General features: G+C 41.8%; 1 protein-coding gene across 1 annotated transcript in view; it reads right to left on the reverse strand.

The window, feature by feature from the left end:
* Nucleotides 1–23,892, reverse strand: part of RANBP9 (RAN binding protein 9) — a 71,735-nt gene extending 47,843 nt beyond the window's left edge. Inside the window, exons 1-2 of the mRNA XM_040249263.1 lie at nucleotides 23,731–23,892; nucleotides 10,225–10,336 (exon numbers count right to left, since the gene is read on the reverse strand). The gene's annotated coding sequence lies outside the window, so the exon portion shown is untranslated. The remainder of the gene's footprint in view (nucleotides 1–10,224; nucleotides 10,337–23,730) is intronic.
* Between the last annotated feature and the right edge of the window lie 6 nt (nucleotides 23,893–23,898).

A 23,898-nucleotide genomic window follows, 5' to 3' on the forward strand; every position in this document is an offset into this window, starting at 1 on the left:
TGGTTTTAGATCTCACAGTTCAACATTTTTACTTCTCTGATCAAGGTATATTTACTAAGTAACTATGAGTGGGACAACAGAGATTAAGTTGTGAAAAAGACAAAAGTCTGTGCTCAAGTGGAGCTCACACTCTAACAAGGAAGACAGATCTTACATAAATAATTATGAATATGCTGAAATGCTATGACGGGGAGTAGAAGTGCTATGAAAGCAGATAAAAGGAGTCTAACCTAGTTTGGAGGTGCAAAGGCTGTCAAGACAGGCTCCCCAAAGCAGAGATGTTTCTCTTCTAATCAACTGCATATTCCAGCCCACATTCCTAACTTATATTTAACCCCTCGACCCCACTCTGTCAGCAAAGGAGCTTGTTTCCTCAACTTGCCTTGGATTCCCCGGTGACTCCCTCTCCTTAATTTACACATATGACCAAGCTTCTCCTGCCCAAGCAGAAGTTGAACTCATTTTTCTAGAGAGTAATTTGGCCATTGCATCATGTATCTAAAAGTGTACATACTCCTTCTTTCAATACATTAATTCTACTTCAAGAAATCTTTCCTAAGAAAGATTTTAAAAAATCATTTAACGCAAATACGCAAATGCAAAAAATCATTTAGAATAGCGAAAAATTAGAGAAACCACTTAAATAACAAGAGGAGAATAGCTATGGATGGGCCTTAATACACATACAATAGATGATACTGCAGGAAAAAAATAAAGCAAGAAGAAGAAAGATGACCAGACCTTTTAATCTTAGAGCAAAAGTAGGTTAAAAAATACATAGTAAATCAATAATAAAAATAGGCTATAAAACTGTTTAAGGAAGAGTAGAGCTGTGTAATAAAAGTGCATATATAAACACTGGAAGGAAACAAGTTGAATCATTAATAGAATTTATACAAGATGTAATTTTCTTCCTATTTTTCTGAAGGGACTATAGCCACACAGCTAGGCAGCTCCATTAACTCCATCCCATACTCTTAACTCTCTAACACACTGCACTCCCTCTCACCCCTCTCAACTTTAAGGAATTTGCTAGAACAGGATTAACCACCTCCCCAGTGACCAACCAGCAGACACTTCAGTTCGCCTTTTAACTGACCTCCTTGGCTTCTAACACCCAGGACTCTTCACAACCTTCCTTCTGACTCTGACCAGCCCTGCTCAGAATTCTTAGCTATTAACACTCTTCTACATTTCCTATAAATGAGGTGTTTCGGATGTCCATCCTCCGGCCTCCTCTTTTTTTATGCCACATACTTGGATGATCATATCAATCCTCATGGCATCAACAACTTACATTCTGATGACTCTAAAATCCACTGACAGCTTTTCTCTCTCCTAAATCCCATTTATTTTTAGTCAAAGCCCTACTATTAATTCATCATCTGGATGTCTCACACTGTTCCCATTATCTGCAGTTTCAAAGCTCCACTTCCCTCCAGTATTCTTTATTATGCTCAGTCACAGCACCATCTATCTAATTGACTGTCCCAGTCACCACCCTTCATTCTTTGCTTTTTAACAGCTACCCTTACTATTCCCACTTCCTAATCAAGCCTCTTCGCTTTCTTTAAAGTCCTAAAGAGCTAACCAATCCATCTATTTTTGTCACTAACTCCACTACACAGATTAAGCCAATTCAAAATCATAATGGCCCACCTGGTCCTCTTGTGTCTCTCAGACCTCTCTTTTCTGTATCAGAGTAACCGTCCCAACATGCAAATCCAATCGTTATCATTCCCCATTAAAACTAGCACCTAACAGGTAGAGATTATCCATTAGAAGTCCCTTCATGATCAACCCTAGACACATTCCTGCCACAAACCTTTGTGTTTCTCTTTCTCCATCGGCAACAGCAGCATCAAGGATTTGCAGCAGGCACTGCAATAGCTGCTTTACCTGAACTATTTACAACCCCATGAGGTTGGCACTGTTTCCATTTTAAAGAAAAGGGAAAAAAAGATTGTCAAAAAGTATAAGGACACAGAACTAGTAAGTGGCAGAAAAGCGAAAGTGATGTAGTCGCTCAGTTGAATCCAACTCTCTGTACCCCATTAACTATGGGGTCCCAGTCCCAGCAGGCTCCTCTGTCCGTGGTATTCTCCAGGCCAGAATACTGGAGTGGGCTGCCATGCCCTCCTCCACGGGATCTTTCCTACCCAGGGAAGGAACCCAGGCCTCCCACACGGTAGGCATCCTTTACCGTCTGAGCCGCCAGGGAGCCCCAGTTAGTGGCAGAGCCAATATCCAAATCTCCATCTTTCTAATCCCAAAGTACTTCACTGTATTTTAGCAAAAGTAACTAAATCAGCTTCTAAAGCAGCTATTTGTCTTTGAAAACTCTGCTCAGGGACGAACTCTGGAGGGATTCCTAGGAAACCGGTCTAAGGAGGGTGAGCAGGTGGCTGAAGGACAGGGAAGTGAGAGAGACTTGTGTTCGGCTTTCTTCCTCTTCCGTAACTACATGCACTTTCTAGAGGCTTCCCTGATTGCCACCCCATCTTCCAACAGAGCTGGTCACTTTCTCCACCACACTTCTCTGCTTTGTCCATACAGCTATTATTATACATGTTATAATGTGCTGCCATGCTCACTTCTCATCTTACCGACACACATCTGGAAGGCAGGGACCCAGTCTCAGCCAACACATCCTTGTAAACCCTGGGTTCCTAGCACAGTAGCTGGTACGTAAGTGGTGCCCAGCAAGGGGAACTACCTCTTCTTCCTCTCTTCTTTTCAACCTCTATCACAATTCAATCCTAGGCAACATCCTCAGAGCCTCACTCCCATCTCTGGCTCTTTTCCACACTGTATCCCCTCCTCCCCACCCGGTACTGTTTTTCTAAACAGATAAAATATCACTGCCTGATTCAAGAAGACCAAAGGCCCTCTTCTGCCTACAGAGTATTCGCCCACAGAACTATCATCAAGGCTCTCCAAGACCCGATTCCAACTCCGCTCGTACTTCTGTAAACTCTTCACTATAAGCCCTCAAGTCGCCACTAGTACTGGGTCAGGTACCTCAGCCAAAGACACCAGACGGTTCCATTCTTCCCACTTGGCACAGTCTGGAATATTCTTCCCCAACAAAGTGTCTCAAATTCTAACTCATTTTCTAAGGCCTATCAAATACTATTTCCCTTATAAATCTGTTTCCTGGAGCTAGAATCATCATCTCCTCAGTTTTCCCATATAGTCGCTTATTCTTTATGTACTTAGTATGTCTTCACTTAGAGTTATTTGCACATACCTGCTCCCTGCCCTGCACCACTGTCCCCTCCATATACTGCACTCTGTATTCCTTGAGGACAAGAATCCACATTCGGCTCACTCAATGCATTTACTGGGCTGCTGCTGCCTGGTTCTCTACTACAATCTAGGGAGAAGGCAGAGACAAATAAGTTCTTATTTAAACTCACTCAGTTGCTGAGAGTGCCTGGTACACCATATATCACTCTTGTTCAGTTCATTAAATTCACTACATTAATAAATATATTGCTCATTTGATTTCCATCTGTTTCCCTTCACTGCTATCACTGACAGAAACTAGAAGGAAAGACCTTTTAAGGCTGAGGGCGGAAAGACCTTTGATTTCTTTTCTAGTCCCCCAGGAAATTATCCAGAAAAGTCAGGAAGCAAAGAAGGAATGTTCTGAAGACTACATTTTATTATCAGCAGAATTTAGGAACAGAACAGAGACTGGATTACTTGCTGATTTCTCCTGAATCACACTGGAAGAATGGCCAATATTTTGTTTGAAGAGCTAAAAATATCACACTCATAATAAATTATTCTAAAAATTTCCAAATAAAAATTTTATTATCTCTCACATTTATAATTAACTTTATCTCCACTGCCTCTATTAGTATGCATAATTTAAAACCTGAATGAAATTCCTGAACTGAAAGTACATTCATGAGACAAAGTCTATTAGAAATTCATCCAGACTGTAAATAAGAATTAACAAGAACATAAAGTAAATATATACCCTTTAAATATGTCTCCTAAAAAATGATTTTATGCAGATAATGTGACTTAATTTTCTGGTTGCAAAGTGTGTTAGAAATTCATTTTTAAATTAAAAAATCTAGACTGGTGATTCTGTCCAATAAAGTAAGCTTATTTTGGTGAACATACAAAAAAATTACATTTAAATGAAAATAAACATTTAAATGAAATTGAAAATAAATGAAAATCCAAGGCAGAAAGCAAAATATATTGTTTTATTCAACAAGAGGAGCTTTCTTCAAGCCTCACTTCTTATGGAATGAAGAAATACAAGTAATAATCATCACAGTCATATTCCTAATTTTCCAAGGCAACCTAGAAATCATGCATTTTACAAATAAACTGAAGAGCAACTCATACCCAACTCCTGCCACTTTATGAAAAAACCTCCTACAATGACAATTTCTCTTAAGAAAACTGCCATCTTGGATCCAAATACTTATTTACCTTGGATAATCACATTGCTTTAAAAAAATTCAATTTTAAATTAAATATAATAAACTCTCAGATGAACATATATCACTGCAAAACAAAGAAAACTGACAGCAGCTCTTTCTGGTTAAATCTTCACAACAATGTTAGGATTTTAGGAAGGAATTCTTGTATCTCTTGATAACAGTTCAATGTATCTCCAGAAAGACCTTCAGTTCAGTTCAGTTGCTCAGTCGTGTCCGACTCTTTGCCACCCTATGAATCGCAGCACGCCAGGCCCCCCTGTCCATCACCATCTCCCGGAGTTCACTCAAACTCACATCCATCGAGTCAGTGATGCCATCCAGCCATCTCATCCTCTGTCCTCCCCTTCTCCTCCTGCCCCCAATCCCTCCCAGCATCAGAGTCTTTCCCAGTGAGTCAACTCTTCGCATGAGGTGGCCAAAGTACTGGAGTTTCAGCTTTAGCATCAGTCCTTCCAAAGAACTCCCAGGGCTGATCTCCTTTAGAATGGACTAGTTGGATCTCCTTGCAGTCCAAGGGACTCTCAAGAGTCTTCTCCAACACCACAGTTCAAAAGCATCAATTCTTCAGTGCTCGGCTTTCTGCACAGTCCAACTCTCACATCCATACATGACCACAGGAAAAACCACAGCCTTGACTAGATGGACATCTGTTGGCAAAGTAATGTCTCTGCTTTTGAATATGCTATCTAGGTTGGTCATAACTTTTCTTTCAAGGAGTAAGCGTAATTTAATTTCATGGCTGTAGTCACCATCTGCAGTGATTCTGGAGCCCAAAAAATAAAGTCTGACACTGTTTCCACTCTTTCCCCATCTATTTCCCATGAAGTGATGGGACCAGATGCCATGAGCTGAGTTTTCTGAATGTTGAGCTTTAAGCCAACTTTTTCACTCTCCTCTTTCACTCTCAAGGGGCTTTTTAGTTCCTCTTCACTTTCTGCCATAAGGGTGGTGTCATCTGCATATCTAAGGTTATTGATATTTCTCCCGGCAATCTTGATTCCAGCTTGTGCTTCTTCCAGCCCAGCGTTTCTCATGATGTACTCTGCACAGAAGTTAAATAAGCAGGGTGACAATATACAGCCTTGATGTACTCCTTTTCCTATTTGGAACCAGTCTGTTGTTCCATGTCCAGTTCTAACTGTTGCTTCCTGACCTGCATACAGATTTCTCAAGAGGCAGGTCAGGTGGTCTGATATTCCCATCTCTTTCAGAATTTTCCACAGTTTATTGTGATCCACACAGTCAAAGGCTTGGCATAGTCAATAAAGCAGAAGTAGATGTTTTTCTGGAACTGTCTTGCTTTTTCCATGATCCAGCGGATGCTGGCAATTTGATCTCTGGTTCCCCTGCCTTTTCTAAAACCAGCTTGAACATCTGGAAGATTATGGTTCACGTATTGCTGAAGCCTGGGTTGGAGAATTTTAAGCACTACTTTACTAGCGTGTGAGATGAGTACAATTGTGCGGTAGTTTGAGCATTCTTTGGCATTGCCTTTCTTTGGGATTGGAATGAAAACTGACCTTTTCCAGTCCTGTGGCCACTGCTAAGTTTTCCAAATTTGCTGGCATATCGAGTGCAGCACTTTCACAGCATCATCTTTCAGGATTTGAAAGAGCTCAACTGGAATTCCATCAGCTCCACTAGCTTTGTTCATAGTGATGCTTTCTAAGGCCCACTTGACCTTACTTGGCCTAAATAAGCTACTTGACTTGCTTTTGTTCCAAAAGTGAACTGTTTGTTCTTTGCTTCCAAAAGCATTGGGTTGGACCTAAAACTGCACTCAAAAAGATTACCAGAAATAAACAAAATCAGACCAAAAAAACAATGGTTTTCGCCAAGAACATACAGGCAGTAGGTACTGTTTCCCATCTATCCATTTGTTCATTCATATGAGAGCCAGCTAAAAATAAAGCCCTGGAATACAGAAATATAAAACAGTCCCTTATCCCTGGATCAATAAGTGACAATTACAGCAGTATAGGTACTATAACTTGTCTGCCCTCAAAGGAAAGGAAGCATGATAAAGGCACGATCTTGTTTCGGGAAGGAGAAGTGCCACCAAAAAAGATGTACCTGTAAACTAGGACTAGAAGAGTATTAAGTTAGCTAATAAGCTTGGCAAATGGGGAAAGGGACAATAAAAATTCATTTTTTAATTTCTCACCAGGTTCATCGTTAACCGCTCTATCCAAAACTTGATTCCCTTTCTTCTCTCACCCCTCTTCCCCTCCAGAATGAGACGTATCAGAAAAAGGGAGACTGAAACCCAGGAGGTCCCTGTGACGCCTTCCCGGGCACGAAAGCCCTTCCGTGTTTCCTGAGTTCCGAAGAGCAGATTCAAGCAGTTACTGACTAGGGACATGAGGGAATGCAGAAACAAATGAAAAGCGGCCATTCAGAAAAAGTGATGACGGCTTGCTAGTTCAGTGACAAAACAGAGCCCCAGTCTCCCTCAAGGGATGCACGTAACAATCTGACAAGTATCTCTGAGTTGCTCTGAGGCAACTGAGACCCCCCCACCCCTCCCAGGAGGTGGACGGTGACTATGTGCTGGACAGGCTGGAACCAGAGGGCTGATGATTAAGATTCCCAAAGCATCACCCTGTTATCTCACCAACCTGAGGAAAGCCCGCAGGCTGAGCATACACCCTGCAGCCCTCGCCTCTGATGCTGCCTTTAGAAAACCTCCCCAGAAGCCACTGGGGAGTTTGGGTCTTGGGGCGTAAGCCGCCCATCCTCCTGGCTTTGTGCTCGAACTAAACACTGCTCTTCACCACAACCCAGTGTTGGAAGACTGGCACTGCTGGGTGCTGGGCAAGTGGGCCCCAGTTTGGTCAGGCAACATTTTCTAACCTCCAGGGTGTCCCATCCCTCTCCTGTCGGGTCACTTTATATTGGCTCGGCTCTGTTCAATAGCCTCCTTTCTGTCTTCTGGGGCTTGCCTCTCCAAGCCCACGCTGGCAGGCAAGTGGGAATGGAGAGTAACTGGGTGCCCCACTCTGAGCACCCCCCCAGCTCAGGAAAGAGAGGAGAGATAAGGACCTTAAACTTAATCAGGGTGAAGGCTAAAATGAGACTCGCCTTAAGAAGCGCCGGTTCAGTGTGCTTAAGTATATCTGTTACGTCGTTTCTTAACCATGTCCATAGTTGTTGACAAGAAATTAATTTAAAATTAAAATACAAGAAACCACTAGGTATCTATTAGAATGGCAGCAAATTAAAGACAAACAAAATGACCCTGACAATACCAAGGGCTTCTGCGGAGGCACGGCCCCCGGGACCCCACACACTGCTGGTGGGAATGGAAGCCAGCACAGCCACACTGCAAAACAGCTTGGCAGTTTGTTATACAGTTAAAAAGACACTTAACGAACGACCCAGCCATCCCATTCCTGTGTATTTACCCAAGTGAAAACTCACGTTTATGCAAAAACTTATACGTAAATGTTTCTAGCGGCTATATTCCTAGTTGCCAAAAACCTGGAAATAATCTGGTGTCCTTCAACTGAAGAGTGAGCAAGGACGCTGTGGTTGGTTCCTCCACACACCCAGCGATAACAAGAACTCATCTAGCAGTACATACAACAGTAGGGATGAATTTCACACGCATGATACTAAGTGAAAGACGCTGGGCTTAAAAGGCTACTACACTCTTGACACTATATGGCTCCAGGTATATACCACCCTGGAAACAGCGAACTATACAGGAAGAAAACAAGTCAGCAGTTGCCAGGGGCTGGAGATGGGCAAAGGTTGCCTGGAAAGGGGTATGGAGGAATCTGGTTGTGGGTGGGTGATGCAAATGTTTTATATATTGATTGTGGTGATGGTTACAAGACTGTACACATCTGTCAAAACTCATAGACCGGCACGCTAAAACAGTTTTAAGATTCACTGCATGTAAAATATACCTAGTTTTAAAAATGAAAGAAATTCTGGCTACAAAAAGATGAGACTAAAAAAATCAGCAAGGCATGAGTCATACATCGTGAAGGATCCTGCTAAGAAGTTATAGATTTTATTCTCAAAGTAACCAGTGTATTAAATAATCTTAAGAGAGGGACGGACACTTCATTTCTGTATCAGGAGGAAGATGGACAACAGTTATAGACTGGAGCGAGAGCAAAGCAGGGAGCACCTGGGAAGTCTCAGTCATTCAGGGCACAAATGACTGACACCTGATGGGCAGAAACTGTAGACATGGACAGAGAAAGTTAAACACAGGATATCTGCAAGTTTCTAGCAATAGTGAAACCATGAGCCAGGCTACGGTTGAGAAAAAGATTTTAAATAAGCTAAATTTAAATGCCTATGGGACATTCAAATACAAACACCTGGTCCAGAGCTCAAGGGAATATCCTGAGATGCAGTTTCAGATTTGAGACTCGTCAGGGTACTGGCAGCCATGAAAATGTAAGGTCAAGCTCATGCAGAGTATGTAGAATTAAAGGTAAAGAGAATTCTGGGAATTATCCTGAGCAACACCAGCCTTATGGAGCTAATGATGTAATCTGAAGTATAAAGGAGCTGGGTGAATATGCAGCAGAACTAGAAGCGGTTCCAATTACGTGCCATTTCACTCTGGGGTCTCTCAACCACTTAACTCTTGGCTTCTCTGATTTTATCTTTGGCCTGATCACCCTGGGAAAACTGAAGTAGTTAAAAAGTTACCATGGAATCCAAGGCTTCACTTTGTACTTTCCATATTGTTGACGTTGATAATGTTCAGCAAATAAAGTAAGAAAAATAATCTATTGAACACACGTATTTAGTCAATTAAACCCATAAGAAGCACTAAAAGGGGTAAAATGATTCACTTCAAATATAGGTAGTTACACATTTTAGTAACCTCATCTTGGGAGCTAGACAAACAACTCTAGAGATGCTTTAAAGGATCTCTGATACCACAATGAATTTATCAGGAAATACCACAGGACCGATCCAATGAGTCTATATAATCAGCTCTCATTCAGAGAGAGGTATGCACCGAAATTCCCTGTGGAGCGTCCTCAAAATGTCCATCATGTCCAAGGTCTACACCTGAAAATACTGATTAAGGAACTCTGGGGGTAAGACCCAAACTACTCTATTTTTATTAGTCCCCTAAGTGACTCTGATGTGTATACACACAAAGAGTGGTGTGTATACTGTGTGTATACATCACAGGTGTGTACTCTGCTGTGTACACACCACACACCACTAATCCCAAGTTGAAAAGCAATGATACAAAAGTTAGTTCCAGCAGCTACACGAAGTTGTCAATTGGAACCTTCTAAACCATACCCTAATCCTTGCAAACAGCTGAGAGTGTACTAACATACATTTCCCTGACCTAAACCTAAAATTCTAAGTCTCCACCCCTATAAAATATCTGTGAATAATTGGTTTTGGTTAACCAAGATTGGTTTTGGTTAACTGTCTTTGAGAGGATTTAACTTCTCAGTGGAATTGAGAAAATGGCAGTGTAAGAAAGGCATGGAAAATGAATCATTATCTTTCTATTGTTTTATTCCAATTCTCCGTTTGAACAAGAAACCTACCAGAAAAATCTGGTAATTTTATCAACTCAAGTGTTAACTGCAACGAGTATTTAAGCAGAACCAGATAAAACCTGCTATACTAGAATATTCAGATTCCACTCTTTCAATTACCAGAAATTTCCAAAAAATTCCAATTTCCCAATTACATCATAAAGTTATGAATGAAAACAAAAATAATTATCCATAAACAAATTTTTCCCACCAAAATTTACACTTACCCATCTCTTCCCTTACTGACAATTTTCACTTCAAAGTAATAAATCCCGCAGGCCGCTGGTATTGGATGCGTGGCACGGACTGACGCTGCATCTTTTGGGGTTTTGCCATGACCTGCACGAGGAACAGGAAGAAAGACAATCAAGACAGATATTCCAATGAAACTCTTAACTCAAGAACGAACACAGCTTTTGAATGATATATACATTTCTACTCTCATCAGTACAAATAATCAAAGATTTAGTAACACACTTATCACAATTAATCCAATATGCAAAACAGCACAAGTTAAACATGGAACTCTTCACACAGTTACTAGTTTGGGTGAAATTTCAGAATCTAATAAGCACGTTGAACCCAGTAATCCTTTTTGCAAATTAAATATTTTAAGGTAGACAATACTTTTAAGAGACAAAAGGATACACTTTAAGAACATGATGAGAATGAGATTCATTTTATTAGATCTAAATTTGCATATAATTTGTAAAATTCCTAAACAACACACTTTTGCCAAATGACCTTTTTAAACCAGAAGCATCTCTATCATTGACTATTTTTTAATACAATTAGATTGAATTGGTGAAACAGCTTTCTTACTTTAAGAATTTACAAAGCTGTTCTTTGACATACTTTGATCATTAATTCTATACAGCGGCTGATCCATAAAAGCTCTGTGGTCCATCATGGCCTACCCAGAAACCTATCTGCCCTCCAGTTGTCTTTTCTTTTCTAAGAAAGGAAATGAATAAACCATACTATTGCTGACAAAACCAGACAATGGCTTTTAAACTTTTACATATCAGATTTTCCTCAATCTAATCACAGAGAATTTTATTCACTAATATCACACCCCCCACTATGTCTACCACCCAAGACACAATTATCTTGAAAGCCAGCATGTGAACAAACCCATGTGAACAAGAGAAAATATGCTCAAATGTGCCCATAAAACCACCAGGAGACTAAAGACAGAAGCTGAAGCAGCATGTCAGAAAGTACTCAGAGTGAATGAGACAAGCCCCACAATCCCCAAAAGGGCTGATGAGAAATAAAGCTCTAAGTCATTACTCAGGTGTTCCAGTTAGAGATGCTTCACCCAGTACAGTCATCAATCTTCCAGTCAGACTATACCACTAGCTTCATGGGTAGCAGAATTCCCCTTCTTAAATTTAACATGATTGTTTTAAAATTAAACCCTCCTTTTAAGTAAAAAATTATATTGGCTATACAGTAACCATCACACATCAATGAGGTCATATCTTTTCTTACCATACGCTCTGTCAAATTATCAATGCATATCCTATCATTACACAGTTGAGTGTACACTTGCAGTACAAATTAGCACATGGTCACATGGCCTAAAAGAAACAGAATGAACTCAGCCACTCTAGTCTACGACCGTTCATAGGTGTCTTAAGTATACATATTATGGACACAAGTTTTCAGCCCAGGGGACAACTGAGAGGGGATAAACTTAGCTAGGAAGATAACAATGGAAGTGGCAATGTACAGATGCTGATAAAACTGCTTTAACATAAGTAGGTAATATTTACACCGAGCTAAGTGGAAGAAAAATATAACAGCACAAATCTGAAGAATGATATGCTAATCACTTTTTAAAAACTGAAATTTTATAAATTATCGTTTCAGCAAAACATCTTCTACAGTAAAATTATGTTCAAATAATTGAGCTGCCTGGGAAAAGGTCATGTAAAGAAAAAGCATTTTTAGAATTTAGACAGCTAAAAATAAATCTAAAGAAAACTCCAATTAACCCAGGAGTCCTAAATCAACCAGCCTTTATTTTAGTTTTGGCTTTTCTGAAGAGGTGTGCTCAATAAGGGAATCTGAAACTATACTTAGTAACAGTATGTGATAATAGATGACGTTTATCTATTACTACGTGAAAGACACCATTCTAAAAGCACTGTATTGACATAGAAAACAAACTTACAGTTACCAAAAGGGATGGGGCTGGGGTAGCTATATTAGGAGTTGAGATTAACATATATACACTACTATACATAAAACAGATAAACAAGGACCTACTGCATAGCACAGAGAACTATATTCAATATCTTGTAATAACTTACAATGGAAAAGAATCTAAAAAATTTATATGCATGTATAACTGAATTACATGCTGCATATCTGACACACACACAATGTAAATTAACTGTACTTCAATTTTGAAAATGGTAAATAAGCAAATAAAAGCACTGTGTTTATTAGCTCATTTCATATTCAAAACAACCCATGAAGTAGGTACTATTTATTACCATTTCACACTTGAGGAAGCCAAAGGAAGAAGCTCAGGTCTCACTGCTGAGTGAGAGTCCCAAACCAGGATCTGTGCTGGGATTTAAATTCAAGAAGCCTGATCCAGAGCGAGCCCTGAACCCACAGGAAGGATTTAGTTACCATGGCACTCTGGGATCACTTCAGAAGTACTCCCGCCTCCTATTTAAGCTACTTCTATGAGAAAAGAAAAAGAAAACTAATATTTGAGCGTAAACAATCTCTCAAAGCATTAGGTGCTTTTGTACAGATTTTTCTCACTCAACATCTGTGAAATAGGTATAATTTAGGGCTGCCGTCTATGGGGTCGCACAGAGTCGGACACGACTGAAGCGACTTCGCAGCAGCAGCAGCAGCAATCTCATTTTTAAAAATGAAGAAATTCTTACAGAGGTAATATAACTTGCCCCCAACTGGTAGAATCATGCAATAAATCCATGTCTGATTTAAAATCCCCTACATTTTACTACTGTGCAAAAATAACTGTAAAGAATTACACAATCTTAAATCTCCAAGACTAGTATATTCATTATGTTTTACCAAGACACTATAAAAAATTCTGAAAAGGTTAAAAGGATTTACCTCATTTTAAAATTAACTTTAAAAGGTAAAGATCCAGGAGAAAGGCGAGATGTAAGATTAAAAGGATGCATACTATTTTTAGGTGAGACTAGTAATATCATAGCAAAGGGCCTACTTCTAATAACATTTGTCGGCAGGAAGTATATTACCTTAAATTTTGTGGTGACCAAAGTACAACCTCACACTACCGAAGTGCACATTTTAAAAACCACAGTCTTCAAGGTTAAGTGTTTTCTAGATGGTTCAAGAAGAAAATACATGTGTTGCTTCAGGATTCTAAGGCTGGCAAGGTCAGCTCCTCCCTTGCACACCATCTGCTGACTGCATTTAACTGGACCGTTCTGAATAAAGCTCCCACCCCTAGAACCCGCCACTCTCCAAAGAGCAGCCAAGTGCTGTTCTGAAAACATACCTTAGTCTTCCTTGTACCACTAGCCTTCAGCACAACTAACGTCCTCCCCTTTCAGCCGAGAAAAAGATAAACTTCCTGAAAACCCTGTCTGACCTCTCCCTCCCTCCGCGTTTCCCACCTCTTCCTTTCAGCTCCAGCCACGCTGGCCAGGCCAGGCGGTGCCCACACAACTCCCTCGAGCTGGAGAGCGGTGCCCTTCCTTCTCACCCTTTCTGTCTCAGCTCAAGCTTTACTTCCTCAACTGTTCTTTCTCTAATCTCTCTGACTCAGTCTAATCTTGTTTATAGGCCCTCCATACAACATTCACACACATAACACTCATATGTGATTATTTTATTGTTTCTGCATTTCAACTCCTGGACCTCTCTTTTCCCCATGGACTTCCACTCTAATTTTGACCATTCTTCCTGGAGCCAAGCTCTGGATTCAGACATCACCTGAAACTATTCCACGGCAGAAACATTAAATTCTAATAAAGTCTGTCTTGCTACTAAACACATTTCTTGAATACAAATTAGCTCACATGCACTTGATAAATACGGGAATGATGTCAGCATAATAAAGAAGTCATTCAGTTCATAACAGCTTTTCCCAGTACATTAATGAATTAAAGGGAAAATTTTAGCAATATACAAAAGGCCCTAAATCAAAAGAGCTGGGATTCCTACAGAAGTGTATTCCTATTGTCCCTGGTGTTTGGTGGCTTCAGAAACTGCTATACTAACCACCATATTAAGCCATCTGGGAAAAAGTCGACAGCAGCACAGACCAAAAGTGCCAGAGTACTCCTCCTCCTCTGTTTATATCCGCATGGACTCGTGCATCTCATGCCTACTTATTTTACACTTCGGGTTACAGTTCAAGGCCAGCTCCTGTCTTCTGCTACTCAGCTGCGCCCCATTCAGCCACTGGGCGCATTTTCAGTTGGCTGCTCCGGCACTTTGATGCACCTCCATTTGTGTTTCGTTTTTGTTTGTTCCTTTCTGGCAATGCAAGATGCTGGAAGCTCATCTGGCTTATTTCCTGCCCCAGTCCCAGAATCAGTCATTTCTCTAAGGAGCCCTGGCTCCTTTTATGGACAAATGGCAGCAGAATCCAAGATCTAGGTACTAGGTATGCTCATTGCTGGGCTTCCCAGGCACAGCTGTAAAGAATCCACCTGCCAACGCAGGAGACACGAGACATGGGTTTGATCCCTGCGTTGGGAAGATGCCCTGAAGAAGGAAATGGCAACCCACTCTGGTATTCTTGCCTGGAGAACCCCATGGACCGAGGAGCCTGGCGGGCTACAGTCCACAGAGTCGCAGAGTCGGACACTAACACTTCCACTTCACTATACACACTATATACACCCATACTTTTTATGTAACTATCTGTGTAAATACTAAACAACCAACTCTAATCCATTACCACATGGATCACTCCAACCACTTCAATGCTGAGAAACCTAGCTCCTACTGTCCACCATCCATTGATTAATCGTTAAATTCCAATTTACGTGGATAATAGTGTCAGAACTGTTAACCCATATCCCCCTGAGGTACAGCTTATCAACAAGAATTTGGCGCTTACCTACTTTCATTTAGCTTTTTTTAGTTTTACAGACTCCACTGATTTCCAGTAACTTGTTTATTCAGGTCAGCACCTTTTCCCTCCTTTCCTGAGACTGTTTTATGTATCAGCAATATAGCTAGATTGCTTTGTTACATTTCACATTCTATCCTGGGATCCCCCAACCTTACTCCCAAGTAATTTTTTAAAAATATGTACTAAACCAAAACGACAATGAGACATCACTTCACACTGCTCAGAATGGCTATCATCAAAAAATCCACAAATAACAAATGCTGGAGAGGGTGTGGAGAGAAGGGAACCCTCCTGCAACTGTTGGTGGGAATGTAAATTGGTATCGCCACTATGGAGAATATGGAAGCTCCTTATATAGAGCTACCATTTGACCTGCAATCCTACTCGGGGGCATGTATCTGGAGAAAAACATGATCCAAAAGAAAAACACACACCCCAGTATTCATTGCAGCACTGTTTACAACAGCCAAGACACGGAAGCAACCTAAATGTCCATCGACAGAGGAAAGGATAAAGAAGACGTGGAACATATATACAATGGAGTATTACTCTGCCATTAAAAAGAATGAAACAATGCCATTTGCAGCAGCATGGTTGGACAAAGAGCATCATACCAAGTGAAGTAAGTCAAACAGAGAAGGAGAAATACTGAATGACGTCCCTTATATGTGGAATCTAAAAAGAAATGATACAAATGAACTTACTTACAAAACAGAAAGCCTCAGAAAACAAACTTACGGCTGCAGCATGGTGGGTGGGAGAGTAAGGGACTTTGGGAAGCTCCTGTACACACTGCTATACTTAAAATGGATAACCAACAAGAACCTCCTGTATAGCAAGTGGAACTCTGCTCAACTTTATCTGCCAGCCTGGGTGGGAGGTGGGTGTGGGAGAGAATGGATACATGTGTATGGATGGCTGAGTCCCTTTGCTAGTCACCTGAAACTATCACAACATTGTCAATTGGCCATAGCCCAATACAAAAGAAAACATTTAAACTTTGGCGGGGAACGCATGTATTAAGGTTCACCTTAAAAAAAAATTTTTTTTTAATTTATTATTTATTTTCGGCTGTGCCGGGTCCGCACTGCTGCGCAGGCTTTCCCTAGCTGCGGAGAGCGGGGGCCACACTTCACGGCAGTGTGAGGGCCTCTCACCGCAGTGGCCTCTCTGCTGCTGAGCACAGGCTCCAGAGCACTCGGGCTCCAGAGCACAGGCTCGGTAGTCGCGGCACACAGGCTTAGTTACTTCAAGGCACGTGGGGTCTTCCTGGATCAGGGATCGAACCCGTGTCTCTTGCGTTGGCAGGCAGATTCCTTACCTCTGAGCCACCAAGGAAACCCCCAGATGCTTACTTCTGATTAAACAGAAACTTGCATCGCTAAAAGGAAAGGCCAAGCCTGTGGGTTGAACACTAGGAGGGATCAGCAGCCTGTGATATCAGGCACACACGGGAGTGGGAATTTAACCAGGCTTGTATTTTATTAGAACTGTTATTTTTGTAGTGCTCTGATTACAAAGTTCCACAGGTTTTAAGTGGTCTGCCCCAGCCCTATTTTCCCCAAAAGCCCTGTTACTTTTAGTGTGCAATTCTGTGGAAAACATGAGGTTTTCCCAGCAACTCAATTCTGGCATTACAGCGGCAAGGTCAATGTCTTCCCCACGACACACCCTCCTATCCTCTCCCCTTCCTAAAGAACTCACTTCTGCACTTCAAAATCCAGGGAACTTCAACTCATTGAACTCTTTCTTGTTTGTTTTTCCTCTTTCAGGACGATATACATGGTAATTATTTTAAAGCGCTCAAATGTCTTGATTTCCCTCATATGCCTACCCTTCCATCACAGGCAGCAAAACCACAGCCTAAATCAACGTTACAAGCCATCTTCCCCACTCCTGCACCGGGCAGCTGGCCTTTGCCGAATACACGTCCAAACATCTTGCAAACAGTCACCTCTGTGAACAAATAATGTCAGCAGGGACCCCCACCGATATCCACACCACACAGACATCTTCAGAATGAGGGACATGGCTCACACCCTCACCGTTCACTTTAGGCTCTAAGTCCTCTATCTGAATTCAGTGAGCAAACTGCCTTGCCTCCTGCCTCGCAAGATGGGACACGCGGTTGTGTCCTTCTCTCCTCTCCCTTTCTGCTAACTGGCGGCCTCTTTCACTACTATCGAAGGGCCCGTGTGTATTTCTCCCTTCTTCAAGGCCAAGCATCTTCCGCTTCTGAACTACTTTCCTCCCTCCACGTCCTCACTCTGCCAGCCTCCCAAGCTCGTATTTTCATCTTTCTCCTCTTTACTCTCCTTCCCTTCAAGCTATAAGGGCACAGTATCCCCCAAATGCATACATGTTTCATAAAACTATATGCCTCTGTGTTATAAGCAATTGTCAGTGATGCACTGGGGTTGGCGATGAGTATAACGAACTTTCCCCCCTAACTTTTGGGGTAATAAAACCAGGTATCGTTACTATTTATCTTGTTTGTTAAAACGTGTTAAATCCTGTAGACATTTACTGGGACTCCATACCTCGCACTAACATCATACTGTCACCTAACTTACGTCCCTTCAGTTTTATACCCACAACCAGATTAAAATGAGACCTACTTAGAAATGACACAGTACTGTCCAAAGGACTCTTAGGGATAATTTTAATTATGTGGATTTTCATCGTATATGCTGTTAGAAGCTGATTTTCAGATATCAGTGAGCCACAATATCAACCACAACAAAGAAAAAACAAAAAATCGGCCCTGTCCTCCATTCCCCTCCAGGTACTGCCTAATCTCTTTCCTTGTCTACATTCCTTGAGAATAATTTGTATTCACCATACTTTCTGCTTGGTCCCTTCTATCCACCCTGATTTCTGCCCCCGTCACCCATTTCACACCGCTCTGCCTAAGGTCACAGTGATCTAACTTCCAAATCCAGTGGAAACTTTCCTGTGCCTATTTCACTAAGCCTGTCTGTGGCCTTTGATGCTGAAGTTCACTTCCTCATTTCTGACACTCCACTTCTCTGCTCAGCTACTGTGACACAACCCTCCCCTCTGCGCAGGTGCCTCTTAACTACTTCTCCTTGGGCTCCCTCCAGTCTTCAATGGTGCTCTTGGCTCAGGATTCCATCTTCGGCCCACTGCTCTTCTCACTTTACTTTCTCTCTCAGACACTTGAGTTTCAACCACCAGCTGGCGGTGACTCCCAAGTCAGTCATGACCTCGACCTCTCCCCCAGGATCCCGTCCATGGTGGTACGTGCCAGCCCTTCCAAGGAGAAACTGCCCCACACGCTGTCCCTACTGAAACAAGAGGGGCCCACACTCCCCTTGTGCCAGGAGGACATTTCGTAACAACCATCACACCCCTACAGTTGACTCAACACAGACCAGCACCCACGAGAAGGCCACCAATTTGCACCACAGCATATAATGAAAAGGTCTGTCCAACTGAGAATGATGGCCATTAGCTAGGCCAATCTGAAAAGGCTCTTGGGAGTTTAAAATAGGAAAAAGGATAAACCAGCTAGTAGGGAAGAAAAGAAAACAACCAGAAACTAGCACTGTCGCTGAGTCACCTTAACATTACAATCAAGGGAAAAATCACGAGCTCTAGCTGTGCGCTTACACTGCACCTCACTGACTCCAGAAGACCACTAGCTGTTCTTCTTTTAATGCTATTTCTTTGGCTTCTTCTGGATTACACGAAGTCAGATCACATGGCTGAGATTCACATTTTTACTTATCTCTAAATATACTGTAATATTTCCCTGCCATCATCATTTACGACACAATTCACTGCAAAAAACTAATAGGGCTAGACACCCAGCATTGGCCTTGATTTTTTTTTTTTAATCAATCCATCATATCCTGTCAGGGTGACTTCAGTACAGATCACAGATGTCTTTTTTTCTCTACTCCCAACACTGACCAACCAACTCAGGCCCTTATTTCTTCTATGGTCTGCAACAGCCTTCTGAATGAGTCTGCTAGTTCCAGTCTTATGGCCCCTGAATCCATCTTCCAATTAGTTGTGTAATCTGACAAAGATGAAAATGAGCCAGTCACTTCCTATTTAAAATCCTCTGATGATTCTTCATCTCCTACAGAATAAGATCCAAGCTCAATGAAATATTCTGTAAGGCCCTGCTGGATCTTTTCCCAGCTGTTCCTTGTCACACACTTACATTCCAACAACCTCATATTGCTTGCAGATCCAAACATTTAGACTCATTCTCGCCTCTACACTGTTGTTTATGCCTTTTCCCTTGTAATGTCCAGCCCCTCCTCCTCCTCTGTATCATATCCATCTTTTAAGACTGACCATTGGCCTCATCCCCTTCAAGAGGCTGTCCCTCACCCACCAGCTTCACCCCTGCCCACGCAGCCTGCAGTGGACACCCCTCCCATCTTCCTCAGCACTCGGTAACAAACCTCCCCACTACACATACTGCGCAAAGTCCTTTGAGCGCTTTGAATTCAAAGACAGTGTCTTACTCACCTTTGAATGCTCAGAACCTGGCACAAAGTAAGTACTCACTAAAAGCTTGCTAAATAAATAGACAGTTGGGCTTCCCAGGTGGTTCGGTGGTAAAGAATCTGCCTGCAATACAGGAGATGTGGGTTCAATCTCTGGGTTGGGTAGTTCTGGAGAACGAAATGACAATACACTCCATATTCTTGCCTCGGAAATCTTGTGGACAGAGAAGCCTGGTAGGCTATACAGTCCATGGGGTCGCAAAAGAGTCGGACATGACTCAGGGACTAAACACAGCAAGCACTGCTGCTGCTGCTGCTGCTAAGTCACTTCAGTCCTGTCTGACTCTTAGCGACCTCATGGACTGCAGCCCACCAGGCTCCTCCATCTGTGGGATTTTCCAGGCAAGAGTACTGGAGTGGGTTGCCATTTCCTTCTCCACAACAAGCACTATATACATCAATTGCTTAATAAATCATCATTACAAAAAAAAATCATATGATTATTAGAATCACTTAATTCTTGCAGTTATCAACAAGTACTCCTTAAAAAAAAAAACAGATGTTCTTTGATGTGGACGGTTTTTAAAGTCTTCACTGAATTTGTTACAATGTTGCTTCTGTTTATGTTTTGGCTTTTTGGCCCTGAGGCATTTGGGATTTTAGCTCCCAGATTAGGGATCCAACTCTGCATTGGAAAGGGAAGTCCCCTCAACTAGCATTCTTAAAGCAAAATTTTGGCAAAGCAAGTTTTTTTGTGTGTGTGTGGAAAAACTCAGTTTTTAAATTCCTTGATTTTTAAAGAACATTTTCTGTATCACCTCCCATTAATCTCAAAAGACATTTGTATTGGTATGCAAGCAAATATGTGTTGAGATATTTGCTCTACCTAAAGAAGTGCAAGAAATTGATAGGCAATTAAATTTGGAAAGTGTTAAAGGTCTAATGACTGGTGATACTGAGTGGGAGGGGAGCTGGGCATACCAAAAGTTCAACCTATTTGGTTATTGTTAATAATGCTTCAATTGGAAGGTGACACTCACTGTTTACTTCTTCCTATCATTCCCAACTTTCACATTTCTTCTAAGCTGCCCTAAATCAGTATAATCCGGGTGTCTGGACTTTTCCACGGCATTAGTGTGCTCCAGGCAGCACTTTCCCCAGAGGGAGTACTTTCAGCATCAACTATTCTTCAAAATCAACTGTTCTCCAGAAGTTCTAAATGTGATCACTGGATTTTATCTAGTTGAGACAATTACGTCTCATACACTCTGAAGAACAGTAAGCTCAGGGTCTGTGAACGTGAGTTTCCATTCCTGGCCTGCCTGTGGTGGGGGAGCTGTGCATCCAGGTGCCCGCACTTCCTCACGTCTTAAAGGAGAGCTCTGCCACCCTATTCAAAACCAGTAACGTGCTCTTGGTGTATGTATCTGAAAGCTTTGCAAAGTATCCAGACTGTGGTAACGTCACAAATACAAAAATCCAACCTGCAACCGAAACGTCCAGAACAGTCAAACCTACTGTCATATTTGTTAAAATGCTTTAAGCTGGAATAAATGTATCATTATAACTAAGTCTAAACTTGTCATATTTGTATTTATTCAAAGCTAACAAGAATTTTAAAAATAAAAGGGGCCATGTTTAAGGATTTCAACAGTTGGTGAATGACTGCTAAGCAAGAAGTCTTTTTAAAAATTTTAACAGAGTAAACACACCAATTCCCCTGCAATCTAATCAACTTTGTCTGCATGGCTGGCATTGTTTAACATCAATTCCCTCAAACACTTAGGGAACCCCACAGCTTCCAAAGAGTTAATTCCTATTGAGAAGAACTACATCTTCAAACCAGAATACATTCAAAGCAAAAGAAATCTCTTTTTCAAAGGTAGGGAAAATCCTCACCATTCTGGAAAATAATTACCTTCAATCTTTTGAAATTTTACAGCATGCAAAAAATACTTTATGAACAGTAGTTTTCAATGTTATTTTGTGCCTTGAAGTTTGATTACCACTGCCTATGACACCTCTCCTTTGCTCAGATGCCCAGTAACTTCTCGCGTGGTCCACTCAGAAGCACACAGAAAAACAAGAGGAAAAACACACATGCACACATTAAAATCACAGGGCATAGGCGGGAAGGAGGGGGGAGGGGGCCTGTACTTGTGACAAGGGGGGAGGGAGAGACAAAGGAGAGAAAGAGAAAGGAGGAGCAAAGGATGACAAACAGCAAAATCTTTTTTTCCAAAAATAATGGTTTATGTTTACAAAACAGTGAAGTTTCCAGAAAGTGAATCTTAGTATTACACAACAGAATAATAAAGAGGCCAACAGGAAAAATAATTGAGACAGCAGTGTCATAAATATTCCAAACTCCAACCAATTTCACATAAGCTGTACTTTTCCCTGACCCAAATCAACAATTTTATGTCAAAGGAGTTAATAAAACTAGTCAAGGCATGTTACAGTGCTAAATAAACTATAATCACAATTCTCAGATACCATGGAAATTCAGAGCTGGAAATTTCCTTACCAACCAACCACCTAGTTCAACTCTCTCATCACTCAGAGGAAGAAACTGAGGCCCTGTCTGGTAATATGCCTAAAATCACAAACGATGGCAGGATTCAGAAAGCTAGAATTCTTTGTGCAATAATACCCTGTAACTTCTGTCTCTGATTTTATAAGCTAACTATCAACCATAAAATTTCAAGTTCTTTCAAGTCTAACAAAAAGCATTCTGGTGGTCTGATCAGAAGTGAACACTTCATTAGAGCACTGTTCACACAAAACACAAAATTAAGTAACAGCCTTCAGAGGAGGGTATTAACAAAATATCCTAACATAAAAAAAACAAAGGTCTGATATTTTGAAATTTTCAGTCACTTAGACCAAGAGCCATAGCATTTAAAATTGAAAGTTCTTCTCTGGATCTATGGATAAAAGGAAGAAATATTCAACAAGGCCTATTTTTGTGCGTATTCTTTGCTGGAAGATTTTTGTGGCTATTCTCCTTTCTGATTAAATAGTAACTTATTTATCAAGGTTCTTCTCAAATTTCAGTCTGGTAAACTTTAAGCATTTCACCACAATGGTTGTTTATACTCTCTATATCCATGTCACTAGGATCTGAGTAAGACCGTCCCTTTGAAGCCAATCAAAAATGAGGCTGCTTTGAATGTAAAAGCAGCAGGTTTGGGGCCTAAAAAACTGGATTTGTTTTCAGATTGACTGATATAATGGATTGATTCCCACCCCACCCCCCAGACATGTAAACTTGATGCATGCTATTAATTTGGGCTACATTTCAAAAATTCCCGTGGCAATTAATAATTTTATATACAATTAATCTGCTTAAAGCTTTGTTTTACATAGGAGAGATAGGTGGGGGAGGAGGGACACAAGAGCAATAGCCTAAGGCCTTTTTTTTTTTTAAACTGCAGGTGGAAAACAGAAGCCAATTTTCTTTAAAACACTAAAAAACATGGTTTTTTTTTTTTTTAAACAAATTCCTGTTTTCCACGAGACTTTATGTAACGCCAACAACAAATATAGGGCATTTCCAATCGGTCGTGGTACGTTTCTGCTCCCCCAAGACAACACGTCTTCCTGAGGTTTCAACCTCTCTCACCCTCCAGTTGCTTTTATGGAGATAACACGGACGACAAACTTCGGTCGCCGGTCCTTTTGTCGTCCCCCCTAGACAATCTCTGGCCTAATTTGGGGCAACCCCCCCACGGATCACTCCTCCCCCCCTATACATCCCTGCTCTCTCTTGATTAGAAATTAATACCCCAGAATCTTGCCTCTCTTCCCATTCCTCCCACCGCCCCCCACGTAAGAGGAGAGCGCCTGACCCACCACCACCTGGAGAACAATGTAAACCCAACTGAGAACCCACAGATTTCCTCTATCCCGGCCCGACGATTTATCTCAAAAGGCAATCAGAAAGCGAGTTATGTCCTGTCATCCTGGATTCCCTCGAGGTGTCCTGCTCCCGGCCTGGGATTACCAGCTCCCACTCTACACGCAGGGAGCCTTAACCCTCACCACCCACTCCCGCGATCGCCCCCCGTGGACCCCGAGCCCGGCCCCGGAGCGGCGGGCGGGCCGCGGGCCCCGGCTCCCTGCGCACGCCGCACGCCCCGCACCTTTGTAATGCACCCGCAGGTTGTTCTGAGACAGGCCGATGTAGCTGAACTTGTCCTTTGGGCTCCAGGACCGCGGCAGCGGCGTCTCCTGCTCGTCCACTGCCGGGTAGAGGCGCTTCAGCCGCCGCTGCAGCTCCTTCTCCTGCTCGTTCAGTGCCGAGTCCCCGT

The sequence above is a fragment of the Oryx dammah genome, unplaced genomic scaffold (assembly GCF_014754425.2).
Source record: "Oryx dammah isolate SB20612 unplaced genomic scaffold, SCBI_Odam_1.1 HiC_scaffold_11, whole genome shotgun sequence".
Classification (NCBI taxonomy): domain Eukaryota; kingdom Metazoa; phylum Chordata; class Mammalia; order Artiodactyla; family Bovidae; genus Oryx; species Oryx dammah.